The 14,867-nt window shown below is 50.9% G+C and overlaps 1 protein-coding gene across 6 annotated transcripts in view; it reads left to right on the top strand.

Moving 5' to 3' along the window:
• The first annotated feature begins 676 nt into the window (after window positions 1-676).
• Window positions 677-14,867, top strand: part of PTPRS (protein tyrosine phosphatase receptor type S) — a 267,499-nt gene continuing 253,308 nt past the window's right edge. For all 6 annotated transcript variants that reach the window (XM_074978298.1, XM_074978303.1, XM_074978302.1 and 3 more), the window contains exon 1: window positions 677-844. The gene's annotated coding sequence lies outside the window, so the exon portion shown is untranslated. The remainder of the gene's footprint in view (window positions 845-14,867) is intronic.

Here is a 14,867-nt window from a genome sequence, read left to right as displayed (position 1 = left end):
GAGTCTGTTCTGGTCTGAAGAAGTGGGTCTGTCCCACAAAACCTCACCACCTAATTAATTATTTGGTTAGTCTTTCAAGTGCTAGTGGACTGCTTTTTTGTTTTTATAGTCTCTAGACCAACACAGCTATCTCTCTGTTACTATTCCAAATGAGGGAGCACCAGCCTAGCAAGGCAGGCAGCTGCAGCAGGCCCACAAGCTTGGCCAATAGGCTGAACCCCCTGTCCTACTCCTCCAGTTAATTACATCTCTCCCTGCATTTAAGCACTCACCCGCCTTTGCAGGATGCTTTCGTTCCCCCTCTTCCAATCATAAAGGGTTCCTACCATGAACCACCCCAACTAGCAAATTTTCTCCTCTCCTCCCTGCCCCCTTTAACCGCTCCCACGCTCCTTCCCCTTCGCACTAGCCCCAGCCCCGCACCCACTTCAAAGCACACCATGTGCTACGGCGCCCACGTGCGCCGCTTCCTCTCGGCGCTTTAAATTCCCCCACGCCACGCCCGCCCCGCGTGACGGCGGCGGGCCCTCCCATTGGCGGACCCCGCGGCGCCGGCTTCCCTGGCCTCCGCGGTGACGCGAGGCGCCCCGCCCCCTACCGGGCCCCTCCCCCAGTGACGTCAGGCGACGGAGGCTCGGGGAATGACATCACCTGTGAGAGTGGCTGGAGCCCGGGAGGGAGCTGGAGCCGCAGTGTCCCCCGCGCGCCCGCCCGCCCCCTCCTCCGCGCAGTATCCTCAGCCGGGAGCCGAGCGGGTCCGGGGGAGGAGGGGGCTGCCCGGGATTAATGCGCCTCCTCCGGCCGGCCGGCGGGTGAGGATGTGAGCGGACAGCCCAGCCGCCAGGTAAGGGGTGGGGGAAGCGCTGGAGCCTTGGGGGGCGCTGGAGTTTTGGGTGGGGGGACAGCAGGTTGCACGGGAGCATCGGGAGTTGCAATGGAGCAGGAGGGTGATTGCACGGGTTGGGGGAGGTTGCAATGGCGCTGCAAGCGCGGGGGCAGGTTGGGTTGGAGCAGAAGGAGGGGTTGCATGGGGGGGAGTTTGCAATGGAGCCTGAGGGGCGTGGGGCAGGTTGGATCGGAGCAGCGGCAAGAAGGGTTGCAATGGAGCGGGGCAGATTGCGCTGGAACCTGAAGGGTGTGGGGCAGGGGGCGTTGGAACAAGAGGGGTCGTAGTGGAGCAAGAGTGGGGTTGCATGGAGGCGGCAGATTGCGATGGAGCAGCCGGGAACCGTGCACTGGGGGGCTCGGGTGCATTGGAGCAGGGACGGGGAGTGGGTAGCGGAGCCTCGGGAGTTACAGGGGAGTGGAGGGCAGCTCGAGCGGGGCAGGTTGCAGTGGAGGATTGGGGAGGGGCTTCATTGGGGAGAGATTCGGGCAGCGCCCGAGCTCTGGAGATGGGGGGGAGGGAACGGGGGGGGTGTTGAGCTTGCGCCAGATTGCAGTGGGTGGAGGCGAGAATTGCACGGGGAGTGGGGGAGGGTCGCTTTGGGGAGGGGGCGGGTTGCAACGGGTCTGTGCCGGGGAGGGAAGAGGTCGCGTGGCGCGGGGGGGGCGCTCCAGATAGGCAGGCGTTCCCCAGGGCTGAAGGCAGGGTGCAGCCGCTCCTAGCGGGGATTGCCCGGGGAAGGAGTAGGTTTTCTCGGGTTGCTGGAGCAGGAAGGATGGCTGGGGACGGCCCGGCGCTGGATACAAAGGGACGGGATCGGGGAAGCTCCGCGGGGGAGCCCTAAGCATTGCACGGGGGATTCGGGAGGGGAAGCCCCGCTGGGGACCCGGCTGCGGCGAAGGGAAGCTGGGCGTACGCTGAGCAGGGCGCGGAAGATGCGCTGCTGGTGCAACCGGCCATTGCCCTGGGGGGCGGCGGGTGGGGAGAGTAAGGGAGCCGCATCCTTGGCAGGCATTGCACTTAGGTACCAGAGAGGAGGCTGCTGGGGCTCCTCCCTGCTCCAGGCCCCAGGATGCTGCTGGGGGAGGTTGCAATGCCTGGGGGGGTGCGGACAAGTCTCAGGAGGGAAACCCTTTGCCCCCTCCATGTGGTACCACCCATTGCTTCTCCACCCTCCCTGCTGCAGTGGTGCTGGAAGCAGCCTCCCCAGGCTCCAGAAACAGCCCTCTCAGACCAGGAGGTTCCTAGCGCACCCACCTTCCAGCTGCCTTGTGCCCCAGCCTTGGAGCATCCTGCCCCCTTATGATGACCAAGTGCCTCTTGCCTAGCAGGCCGACCAAAAACCTTGCTCAGTTTACCCACTGCCTGGTGCATGACCTGCCTCCAGCCCTTGTGCTTGACCTCACTTGTGCCCAGGCTGGGATTTTCCCATGCTGTGACCCATGCTGTTGTTGGTCAGAATTCAGTATTGCCCAGTGTTTTCTGGTTGTGCTGGCATGTTGCCCCCATGGCAGTGCCCTTAGCCTGTCTCAGCCCCTGCTCTGCAGGACTGCGCCTTGCTTTTGTCCTGTCCCCCATTGTGGTCCCTGCACTTCCTTGCAGGCTGTGCCTTATGGGCAGAGGTGGGTAGCCCACTGGGGCAACTAAACTGGAATATTTGGGGGGGGTCCTCACCCCTCTTACCCTTCACCCCCCAAAAATATTAATTGTGTTATTTTTGTGAACCAAAAAATATAGCAAAGCAGCACATAGAAATACACTTGTTTGGTCTGTGTTAAAAGCACATGGTGGCATTTTGGGGTGCTAGTAAGCTGTGTGGAGCCCTATGCAATTGTAGAGTCTGCATACACCTAGCAGCAGTGATGGCACTGCACCCCATTGTGTCATCATGTAACTTGTGTCATGGCATGACACTGATGCACACAAGCAGGTCGTCTTTTTCTGTGGGATGTTTCTATCCCCCACCATGTCCTGCTGCTGCTGTGGAACACGGCTTTCCTTTCCATCACGTAGACACCAAGCCTGGGCTCCATTTTTCTATACCCCAGAGACAGTGTAAATGGCCTGTAGGTTTGCTCTTCACAAAGTAGCTTCAAAAATCATGGTGCACATCTAGGCCCCTGAAGCAGGAAGTTGGGGGTTGGATTAGGTGAAAAGTACCTTCTTAGTAGAGATCTCAAGGTGATATTTCTCCCCAAGGGGCGTTTTAATAAAACCAGTCTCTGGTGTATATCAAAAATGCGAGTTATTTCTCCAAAGTTAAGAAAGGGGGTGGGGGGTTATTCCTCCAAAAGTAGCTTTATGAGCCACAAATGGCTTAGTCGTGCCCAGGAAAAGGGAATGAATTACCTAAGAGATGGAGAAATAACCTGGACATCTCACTTGGGTGTAGATGCTGCTTAGCTTAGGGCTGAAGCAGTAAACGTTTTGAAAAGGGGGAACTCTCCATATGTAATGAAGTAACCTATTTTCTCTTTAAGAAAGGGGCTGTTGCTCCATGTCTCCCGTCTGCTTTTACACAAGCCCTGCCTTCTCCCCCTGTAAGCAGCAGCTAATGAACCTTGTTTCCTCTGCTCGTTTGGAACCATCGCCCTTGCACCGATTGGCAATGAGCGACCTGTAGAGCCCTTCTAATGGTATCAGCTCTGATCAGCGTACTCAGTTGAAACTGCCACCATCTTTCCTGTTATCTTTTTAGTTACGGTGCAGGGTCCGTAAAGTCTATCTTGCTGCCTGTGGGGGAGGGGGTGGACAGACATGGATCCCTCCCTCCTGCCTTTCTGAAAACTGCTCCTGCGGGCCTTCATTGTGTGCTTGGACTGATTGCATTGTTCCCAAGGGGGCGTGCTGGGTCTCTGTTCAGCTCCATGTCTGCATCTCCTGCCCTGGCTTGCTTTCTTCGTGCTTGCTGTTCGTTCATCGTTAAACACCACCTGGGATTTCTTGAGACTGCACTTTTTAATTTCTCTGTGGTTTGGGTCTTATGTATTTATTTGGCATGGCTTAATGGAACAGGAAAGGGGACATGCCAGAAGAGGGACCTTAGCAGAACATTGAATGCTTTTAAATTAGATTTTGGTTATCTTCTGAAGAAGAGAGGTTAATCTTCCCACTGACCCTTCCCTCTAGGCTGTATCTGTAGGAGAGCAGTGTTCTCTAGTTCAATCAGAGAAATAGTGTGCTGTTTTCTTGGTGTATTTTACCCGCTGCTGCACCTGTGTACGGGCTGGAAAGCTGGCAAGGTGGTTCATCAGGGCTGGCTGGCCGTATAGCCAACCTTTGACTGGAATCTGGATTTCCCTGCTGCTGAGTCAATGCAATGCTGGACTCTTGTAGTGTATTGGTGTGGGGGTGGAGGGTTTCTTTGATTACCATATGTATTCTACTGTAGTCCATTTTATCTGTGCTGTGTTCAGATTTCTGCTTTGGATCTGCGAGAAGCCTCTGTGTGTGGCATTTGCATCACATTATTTAATCTCATAGAAATTAGGTGTGACACTGGCATCCCTGAAAGAGGCCTCTGGCTTTAGACCTGCACTGTTAAAACCCCTGATTGATTTGGGCAGCTCTTGTGGGAGAAATGAGGCAAACGGTCAAATCTTTCCCCTCATAGGCACTGGCTACTTTAGCCAATGGGGTTATTCATGTGTGTTCTTGGAATTAAAGCTCTTTTTATATTCCAGTTTCTTAACAGGTGTGTGATGTTTTGTCTCTGCTCGCTGCACAATGTTTTGGCTCTCAGGTGCCTGTTGATAACGAGGGAATCTGCAGTCAAAGGGGGAGTCAGAAAAGGGGCACAGGCAAATGGCATATGGTCTGTCCAGAAAGGTATTGTGTGAGTGTTCGTACACATACACACAAATCAGAGGCAGGTAAGCAACTAGTGGTGTGCTTTTGGACTGCAGCTGCCTGCCAGTTACGCTCTAACAAAATAAAATTAACCAAGGCTCAGAGTTACCAAGCTCAGAAGCCCTGGTGACAAAATCTGGATTTTGCAGAGTATTTCTTTGTAATCTGGGTTTTTGATCCCCACAGTAGTGCAGTGGTGATACCTAAAGGAGGGGCGGGTGGAAGATTGTGCTGGAGGGAGACGAGTGGTGACAATTACAATCTCCCAGCCAAATTGCAGCATTGTGGTCTGCCGTTGCCTCCCCACCTTTGGTAACGGGATTTCTATCTGCTGTGTCTAATGATGCTCTAACCCTCCGTAGAATCGGCATAATTAGCAATAATTGGCAATATGCCCAAAGGGGGCAGTGAGTGGAAAGTGAGGCAGTGCGCAGAGAGATGCTGTAATCTCAACTTGCAGCATCAGGGGGAGATCGTTGCGTCATCTGGGGGAGATGATTCTATCCTTCCCGCTGCAGTTCTAAAACTAAGCTCTTTTTTTGTGCCCTTGGACACCAAATTTGTAATGCTTTCAAGTTGGTCCTCTTGCAGCTGACTGATAACAGAGCCGGGCCCCCTCCGAGTGCTGTCTGTAATTTTTTTCCATCCACAGGCAGAATAAATTTTATGTGCGCCAAGGCATGTGTGAGTAGGCACAATCCATCAAAACACGTGCTTGCCGGCTGTGGGTGCTAATCAGCTGGGTAGCGCCTGAGTCTTTCCTGGGCAGCTGCCCACGTGCTGAGCATACAGGGAACGCTGCCCCCCAGCAATATACTGCTTATAAATTGGCACTTCAGTGGCTCCCGTTTGTTTTTAGATGCGTGGGGTGGCTGAGTGGGGGAAGCTGCGGGCCGGAGCCAGCGGATGAGTAAAACGCACTGTAGTTTTGAGTGGTTTGGGTGATGGAATAAAGGGATCCAGTTCCCAGTCCGTATGGTCAGAACCAAATGGATTTATCACAGGATAAGGTCTTCTGGCCTGTCTCCAGGAGCGCCTGCTCTGCAGACAGCATCGCTTTGTGGTGGACCCCGGGAACGGCTGATGGATTGAAAGGTATCCTGCTCTTCTGTCAGTGCTGCACAGGCGGAGGACTCCCAGGTGGGCTGTCTTGCTCTCATATGTCATGATGGGACTGGCTACAGGCAGGAGGGGCAGAGACTATTGGCTATGCTTCTGTCTAACGACCAGTCTCCCCCTGAATTCTTGGTGCTTAATGTTGTTCGCGCCTTCACATGAGACAATCTGCTTTTTGCAGCATTCCCTGTCAGCCTGTTTCCGATCCTTCCGGGGTCTTTCAGGAAACCATGATTGGTTCTGTTGGGGCAGCATGGGAGAAGCGGGGGAGGTAATTGGCCTCTAAGCATTCTGAGTTGCAAAGGTGGCTGGGCATAAAGGGTGGCATGACTTTCAAGCGAATGCCACATCCCACTGCAGGGCTAATCTGGATCCTGCCAGCTTGGTGCTTATGGGAGCCTAAGGTGTGTGTCGGTGTAGGGAATGTGGGGTCTTTATGTGCTGGTGGGGGCAGAGCTCATCTCTGGATGTGTTTTCTGCAGTCTCTTGGAATTGATATGACAGACGGAAAGAATGGGCTGGCTTCTGCTGTGTTTGTGTCCTCTTGTAAGGTGGAGCAGCTGGGGAGGTGATGAACAGTATGGAATGTGTTAGAGAATCTCCTCCTTCCCGTGGATGTTGGGGGGCTAGAAGCGGAAGCAGTAGCCCCTCTGGGCTGGGTATGAATGACCAGCCAAACCCTTGTGTTTGATTCCCTTCCTTGAGAGCCTCATTGTTAGCTTCTGTGCTCCTGGCCCCTGCCACCAACTTTGAGCATGTTGCTTCTGCCTGCACCAGATCAGTAGAGTGTGCCATGTGAACGCTGAATTACTGTGGCTGAGAGGAGCACTGGCGGTTGGTTGTCATTTCTAATTCCTCGGATGAGAAGGGCGAAGTGAAATGATGGCTCTGCTTTTCGTGGACTGTCTGGCGTCGTGGTGTGGAGGGGAATTGACTCTGACCCAGCCCCAGAAGAAGCGAATGCAAAAACCCCCTCGCATACTGTGAGGAGGGGAAAAATGTAAGTTCTTACGACTCTCGGCTTCCTGCAGCCTATTTTTACATCCGTGGCGCCTGTGTCGTACCAGAGTGGAGGGATGTACTGCAAACGAGGAGCAGTAAACCTACTGTGTTTGGGGGATAATTGACAATACTTTAATGTTTTCAGCTTGGAGCAATTTTCTCCTGACTGCATTAAAGCACAATTTACAGAATCAATCAAAACCAATTGAAAATATTAGGATGTAAAGTCTGAGTGTGGCTTGGGGTTTTTTTTATTAGTTGTGTGGGTTTTCTTCTGTTCTTTCTCTTTTTTTTTTTTTTGTGCGGAGCCATCCAAGTATTCAGGAAGTGCCACCTCCCATGCTCTGCAAGGGGCTGCTTTTGCTCTTAGGCTTTGGCAGTGCTGTTAGATAATGGTACAAAACATTAACACGCAGCTGCAACTAGGAACAAATGCTAAGAGAATTGGGGCAAGCATCTCTAAAAGGGAAATCCGTTTCCATCAGCCCTGTTGGGATATGCTGCCTGCACTGTCTGACTTCCCTCTGGCCCCAGTTTGTTTGCAGCCTGGGTGATTTACGTTTTCCATCGACAGCTGAATCCCTCCTCCTTTGGTTTAAAGTGGTCGTGTCTGGCTTGCAATGGGCTTGCAAGCACGACTTGCCTAGCTCTGGGCGCTCACTGCTTGTATACCCTTCTGCCCTGGTTCCTGGCTGCTTTGCAAAGAGTTGCAGCTGGGTTCCCCTCTGGCTGCCTGGCGAACCAGGGAGAGCTCTTCAGAGAAGTGGGGTTGTCAGAAGTGCTGCCGCTTGCTAGCTAGAGGAACAGAAACGAACACTCTGTGCATTTGGAAAAGTTTTGGGTTTGTTTGTTAAAGGGAAGGGGTAAATGGCAGCATTTTCCCCTTGTGTCTCCTGTGGCTAGAAATTATTGAGGAAGCTTCCCAATGCCGTTTTTCCTCTGTCTACCCATCATGTGCGTGTGTGCATGTGTGTACGCGCGCGCCCATCCTTTTTTAATTTGCACTCAGAGCCGAAGCAGTCGGAGAGCGTAGCTCCAGCCTGATTCTCTTACAAGACAAACAGGCCATGGCTGTGAAAGAGAGCCCCCCATTTCTTGGTGATGTCGTGCCTGTCCCATCACCCTCATAGCAATGTGTCCCCTGCAGGGTCTGTCCCACCAAACCCTTTGACATGGTAACTTTCAGTTTTCCAAGGAGAGATGGTGCCAGGCACAGTGTCGGGCTTTGCATAAGGGGCGGGGGTTTGAATCTCTGAAACACTGAGTCACGTCAAGCAAAAGCCACATCATTGCTTGATTGTTCTGTGGGAGACGTTCAGTGAAGTGCTGCTGACGGGCTGGGGGTGGCAAAATGCTCTTTAATCGTGTGATGCTGCTGACGGGTGGAGTCGTGTTTCATTCAGAAATCAATCATCGGTTAAGAGGTGGATTCTGTGCATGTCACTGGGCCAGAGCAGGGAGCTCTGAGTGTGTTGCTGGGGGACACCAGTGGCTGGGTGCAGGGGGAGCCACAGGTGTGGGATGCCTTGGGGATGGCAGCTGATGTGAGTGGCAAGTTGCCATCCAGCAGTGAAAAGACCATCAGGTAGCCCATCGGTCGAATGCTGCAGCAGCTGTTGCACCATTTGCCTGGAAGCCCCATGCAGCCCAGAGCTCTGGAGATGGAGTTCATGGAATTCTGTGCTCGTTTTTCATCCTGTGCTCGGAACCGTCTTTCGGGAGACAGCTGAAGAACCCTGTCAGGTTTTTGTTACGCAGAGGCTGCAGTTGTAACAGTGACTTAAGGTGCAGGACGCGGTGTCGGACCTCGGCACCCATCTGGTGCATACGCTGGGAAGTGGAAGTGGCATTCAGTGGCTTGTAAACACCTTTCCGTTCAGCTGAGGCCATCAATATGCTGAGCTCTGGTCTGCTTGGGCGCTGTGCATCCCAAGGCCCCTTCTGTAAGGGCCACTGAAAACTAATGTCATCGGTCAGAATCTCCCTTTCTTCCCCCTTTTCTCTTTCCTGTGCATAGCTGCTGCGCTTCACCCCTGAAGTGGCAGCATTTCATTGCCACTATAGGCACATGCAGGGATGGTGCATGGGAGGTGCATGAAAGCTCACGAGTACCCTGCAATGCCTCCATGCACACGTTCACTGTCAGCGCCACGCCACTTCTGGTTGGAAGGGGGCAGGGCATGGGGGAAGGAAGGACACATGGCAGGTGGTCCCCTCCCTAAGTCCCCCTCACCCGTTGCCATTGGGCACATGTTCTGGAGCATGCTGAGGAATCTCTGAGCAGGAACGAAAGAAATTATAAGGTTATCCTTGTGGCAGTGTGTTTAATTCTATTTCTCTCCCCAGTGCCAAGGGACTGGGACTGGGAGAAGTAGCTGCTGGGTTTCCAAACCCATGGGGGAGTGCTATGGAGCTTGGTGACTTTAATGTAGGAGGTCTCTGGTCACTCTGGACTGGTGGGAAGGAAGGAGGCTCTGGGGAATGAATGAGGCTGCTCCCAGCACTCTTGCAGGATTTATAGGTGAGAATGTTGGTGTAGGATGTGAAAAACCTCTAGCTGCAAACAACTGGGAGGCAGGGCAGCCTTTTTGGTCTGAGCACCACCAGCCAGCAGTGTGCTCCATCTCCTGCGGTGTGGCACTGCTCTATTCACAGCCACCTCCTTCAGCTTTTCCACTGCCTCCCTTTTAAGTTTGTCATCACCGGCCCATGTCTTTGGGCAGGTGCCCTTAGTGGGTGATGTCCTCCTTTGTCCTCTCTATTAAATATGCTTTTGTACTGAGTGCTGAGCTCCTTGCAGTCTTTGATGCTAGCACCCCTCTGAGGTGGGGAAGTGCTTTCAACCCCACATTAAAGGGGGTGAATGGAAAGTTAAGTGACAATCCCAGGGCCACCCGGGTTATCTGTGGCGGAGCTGAAAAAAATTGGACTGATTTCTCAAGTCCTAGCTTATCATTGTAACCTCCCATAGTCTGCATTTGGCCTCACTGTCATTTCCCTCTGTGCTGGGTGGGCCCATACTGGACAACCACTCCTCTCCTTTGCCAGAGTGCCTGCCAGCTCAGACTCCTCAATGGGTTCCAGAGAACAGGCGTACAGTGGCACTCAAATGCAACCACCTCGCTGGTGGAGCGCAGTGGTTACATGCAGATGGGGGAAAGAAAGGGAGGGTCTGGCTGTAGTGATACCAGGGCAGATACTCTGTTGTTTGTGTGTCCAGGGGTAGAAAAGATACTTTCTATTCTCATTCCTTCCACCTCAGTGCTCCAGTAGCATCTTTGCTCCCCAGCCAGAGAGCCTGGAAGGGGGATGAAGGCAGAGAATGTTCTCCTAGTGCTGTGGATGGCAGGGCTCAGCGCTTTGAGAGCTGCTGGCTGAGTGTGGGAGGGACCAGAAGAGTTTCCAGTTGGGATCAGAATGATTTGCCTTCTTGTGACCCTCACGCAGGCAGCGCTAAGCCCAAAGGAAGGATCAACTTGCAGTTGGGACGGAAATGACTGATTTCTTGCAGCCTGTCCGGAGTGTGTTTATAGGAACCAATTGGCCATTCCCTGCTGGGACCAAAACCACTTCTCCGTGTTCCTGGGACTTGGACTTTGCATTTTGCTTCCTGCTGAGAGGATGATTTGACTCACTGAAAACTAATGGGTTTGCTCTCATGCAGCAGTAGCCAGTGTTCCTTGTTAGCTGAGCGCTTGGGTGGCCACCCAGGAGAGATTCTGGTGCCACTTAGATGATTAGCAAAGCACCCACAGCTGGCAGCCTGTGTTTCTATGGGTGGTGCACATCTGCTTGTGATATGGTGCACAGGACAAAATTTATTCTGCACAATGATGAATGTAATTAGGGGGAGCGTGGGTAGTAGGGTTCAATCCTTGTTCTTGACACTGTTTGAAATGTAGGACTTCCATTCGTTTTCAGTCAGTAGTTGGTGTTCTGCATGTGCTAGCAGCAGGGATGGTCTGGTGGTGAAAGCACAGCACTGGGAGTTGTAAGCAGTGCTGCCTCTAATCTTTCCTATCCAGGTGTGGATTTTTCCCTGTGCAGAATATATTTTTATGTGCACTGAGGCATATGTGAATGTGCACCATCAGCAGAAGCAGAACCAGCTGTGGGCACCCTGCTGATCACTTGGGCAGCATCTGAATCACTCCTGAGTGGTCACACAAGCACCCTTCTTACAGGGAATACTCATTGTGAGCACTGGTTCTAATCACAGCCTGCCTGTTTGACTTGCTTTGTGACCTTGTTCATGTTGCTTGATTTATCTGTACTGCTACTTTCTTCCTGTGTAAAACTAAGGTGACTTATTTACCCACGAGATGCTGGCAAGTTTACCTTGGGCCTTGAGATCTTCAGAGGAAGTGCAAAGTACTGCTATAAATGCTTGCTTGGCTTGCAGGAGTGCCTTGATCCTAAACCAGAGGCTGAATGTCAGTCCCTTGCATTCCTGTCTCGTTTGGCTGCTGCAGTATGAGGCCTGACTTGAGGCCAGGGTGTGACCCCTTCCCCCCCAACACCTGATTCGCTGGGCATCTGCAGTGGGCTGCCAAGGCTGCAGCCATTAGCCGGGTGCGCACTGTTCCGAAACGCACCCAACTGGCGGTAATTACAAAAGGGGCCATATTTCAGATCAGTTGCTAGATGGGAGAGAATTGCTGCTCCTGCCTAATTGATTATTGGAAACTGTTAATTGTTCCCTGCCAGACTGATTTATTAACCAATGAGTTTTCTGGCACGTTGCTCTTCACTGCATGCAGCGAGGTCCTGTATTTCAGAAGGGAAAAGGCAAATATTTTTCTAGCAGAGTAATAGGCACCTTGGCTTGAACTAACACTCCTACTTTGCTAACGGATTCCTGTTGAACTGTCCTGGGAAACAGACCGAGCAGCTCAGGTTGTGGGTGAAAAATCCTCTTCGTAAAACATATTTTAACCTGTACTCATCGGAGGCAGCAGGTGTTGAGAAGCAATATGAGCAGAGCATAAGACAGAGCTTACTCAAGAGTTATGTTCCTTGGCCTGCCAAAGGGGAGTTCTAGAAGTTGGGTCAGGAGGATTGGGCATTGGGATGCCGGGGCTCTGTTCCTCAGTGATTTCCGGTAGAAAACTTAAGCAAGTTGTTGAGCCTCTCTTGGTGTCTGTAAATCTATCTGTAAAATGGGGTTAAAGCTTTCTAGCCTTGCGGGGTTGGGTTAAGTCTTTAGCTAATGTTTGTAAACCCCTTCTAAGATAGGTGAGGCTGCATTTCCCTAGTATACTGTTTGTTTTTATTATTGGAGCCCCTGGTGTGGACCGGAACTTGTTGTGCTAGGTACTGTACAGACCCAAACACCCCACCAGTCCCTGCCCCTAGGGCTTAACGTTTAACCATCTCAGTTCAGCGTAGCATAGAAAAGTGGCTGACTGCCACTTGTACCGTAAGGGTGAAGGGGAGTGGTTTTTCTCTCAGTGGGATCCTACAACATTCACACAGTGGTTTTTTTTGTTGTTTGGTTTTTTTGTTTGTTTGTTTGTTTTTAAAGGGTGAAATACTACTTTTTTCTTTGCAGTGTAAAATGTTGCAGGGAAATGCACACTTAATTCTGTTGCCTTTATCTTCACTGGGGAGAGAGAGCACTCTGATGTCCCACTAGGCAGGTCATTAGAGCAGCTGATGCATTGTTATTGATTCAGGGAACTGCCCCAGGTCTCTGTTTTAAAAGATATTTATGGAAAGGGATGGCTCAGGATTAATTGTCCCCCTCGCCTATTCAGGAGTCTTGGCGCACACTGACTCTGATATCCCAAATCAGGTGCAAACTGGATGTTTTCCAACTACAGCCTTGGCTTGATATGCGAAGTTAATCACCTGGTGGTGGTAAAACAAGGGAAAGTCCAATTTTCCTGATTCGGCAGCTAATGATGAGGGAAGACCTAGTTTACTGCAGCACAATGCAGTGCCCAGTCCTACAGTTACACTAGCAAGTTTTGCCATCAAAACCCCGGTTTTGTCAACAAAACTCATGGAGTGTGCACACACAGAATGGGATTTGTCAACAGTATCTCGACAAAAGTGCTGTGTTTTGTCCGCAGCATTCTGCCTCAAAGCATAATTTGTTACGTATTCTTACAAAGATCTTTCTATTACAGTAATACCTGGAGATCCCAACCAAGACAGGGCATTGTTGTGCCTGGCACAGATAGTAAGACACAGTGATTGTCTCATGCAGCGGATGTTCTATCTAGGCAGAAGCCAGGGTGGTAGGGAAAGAGCAGACAGAGAAGTGACTTGACCAGAGTCACGAGGCAGAAGAGTTACATAAATCAGAGCAGCCTGGCAGTCCGTCTGCTCTATCGACAGAGCTGAGCTCTTTCCTGATTTGCTTTTGTGTGTGGGTGCTCTCTGTCAACAGAAGTTTTGTCGGGAAACGTCTTCCAACTTTGACTTCTGTCAATAGAGCACTATAGTGTAACTGTAGTCCCAAGCTTGCGTGGAGTCAGCCAGCAGGAATGCCCTGAACCACCTGGTCCATGTGGCTAAATAAACACTTCAGCACTACTGCAATCGTGAGCCTGGCATTAGCTGCAGGTGGAGCTGCTTTCTGGTGCTAGTTTGTCTTGTGCCCCTTGTTTGGCTTCAGCATTCTGACAAAAAAAAAAAAAAAGAAAAAAAAAATTACCTAACCCAGTGCAACTGTGCAAGTCCTGTCTCACAGCTTTGCTTGCTTGTAGAGTCCATTTCCACGGCTCTTCCGTGTGGTTTTGGGAACTGGATGTACAGGGAGGTGGAACATAATTTGTCCACCAGAGGGTTATGCTAAGGCATAAGGATCTTATCCTGAACCTCAGTTTCTAATTAAAATGTAATTTCTACGGCACTGCAGGGTAAAGTACAGCGAAGCCATCTCGACCTGTGGCAGTCGGCAATCCGCATCTGAGGCAGAGAGAGGTCATTCAGTTGCGTTAAATGGGTGTTATTGTGTAATTTACCCACAACTTTTGTAAGCCTGAAGGGTGTTGAGAAATCTGATAGACTATATAAATGCCTATGTCTAGGGCCCTGTGTTGATACCAAACTTGTATCTGCATCTGCAAAACTAAGTCAGGGATATCTGCAACCATATCCACAGATTCGGATACCCCTGGATATAAAGCAGTTAGCTGCAGGGCTCTACCTACGTGGTTTAAAAAACAAAACCCGTTCAACAAATAACATTTATTGGGAGTTTCGGGAGGCAAGGGCTTTGGAAAATTCAAACATCCCCAGTTGCTTGGAAGACCCGAAAACATTTGTAGGAAATTTAAATGGTGAAAGTGATCATCAACAAACGTGAAATTGGCCAGGCTTCCTTGCCTAAGCAGAGTGGAAACGTAAAAAATTGGTGGAAAGTAAATTAGTGTGAGACCCTTCCACTTTTACTGATGAGCCTTACTGCCTTCCATCAAAAGATTTCAGTTCTTTGGCTCTAATCTAGAGCTTGTGCATCACATGCAGGTCTAGCAGTTTGCAAATTTGAGTTCTGATCCGTGACTCTGGCCAAGTCACTTCTCTGTCTGCTCTTCCCTTACTACTGTGACTTCTGCTTAGGTAGAACATCCTGCTGTGTGAGACGATTGTGCCCTATCTTGGTTGAGGTCTCCAGGTATTACTGTAATATAAAGATCATTATAAGCATAAATTACATACATTAATAAAAATGCTTTGATTTCAAGTCCTGGAATTATACATCACCCACATACTGGGTGTGTTACAAGCCAGCCTGCTTTTCCCAACTAAAGTGTAACATTACTGGGGCTCATGCCCGTGGGCCTCGCCTTTCCTAGCTTGTCCTTTGGCAGTAACCCATATATTCTGGATGTCCATTCAATATCCAAGCATGCTGATTGTTTTGTAGTTTAAGTGATTTTTGTTTACTTTGATGACACAGCCTTGTCCAGTGTTTTTCAGCCAGGGGTACGTGTATCCTTGGGGGTACACCAAGGTCTTCCAGGTGGCACATCAACTCATCTAGATATTTGTGTAGTTTTACAAC

The sequence above is a fragment of the Carettochelys insculpta genome, chromosome 27 (genome assembly GCF_033958435.1).
Source record: "Carettochelys insculpta isolate YL-2023 chromosome 27, ASM3395843v1, whole genome shotgun sequence".
Taxonomy (NCBI): domain Eukaryota; kingdom Metazoa; phylum Chordata; order Testudines; family Carettochelyidae; genus Carettochelys; species Carettochelys insculpta.
Note: the sequence above shows the minus strand (reverse complement) of the source record. Positions and strands in the feature narration are given on the sequence as shown.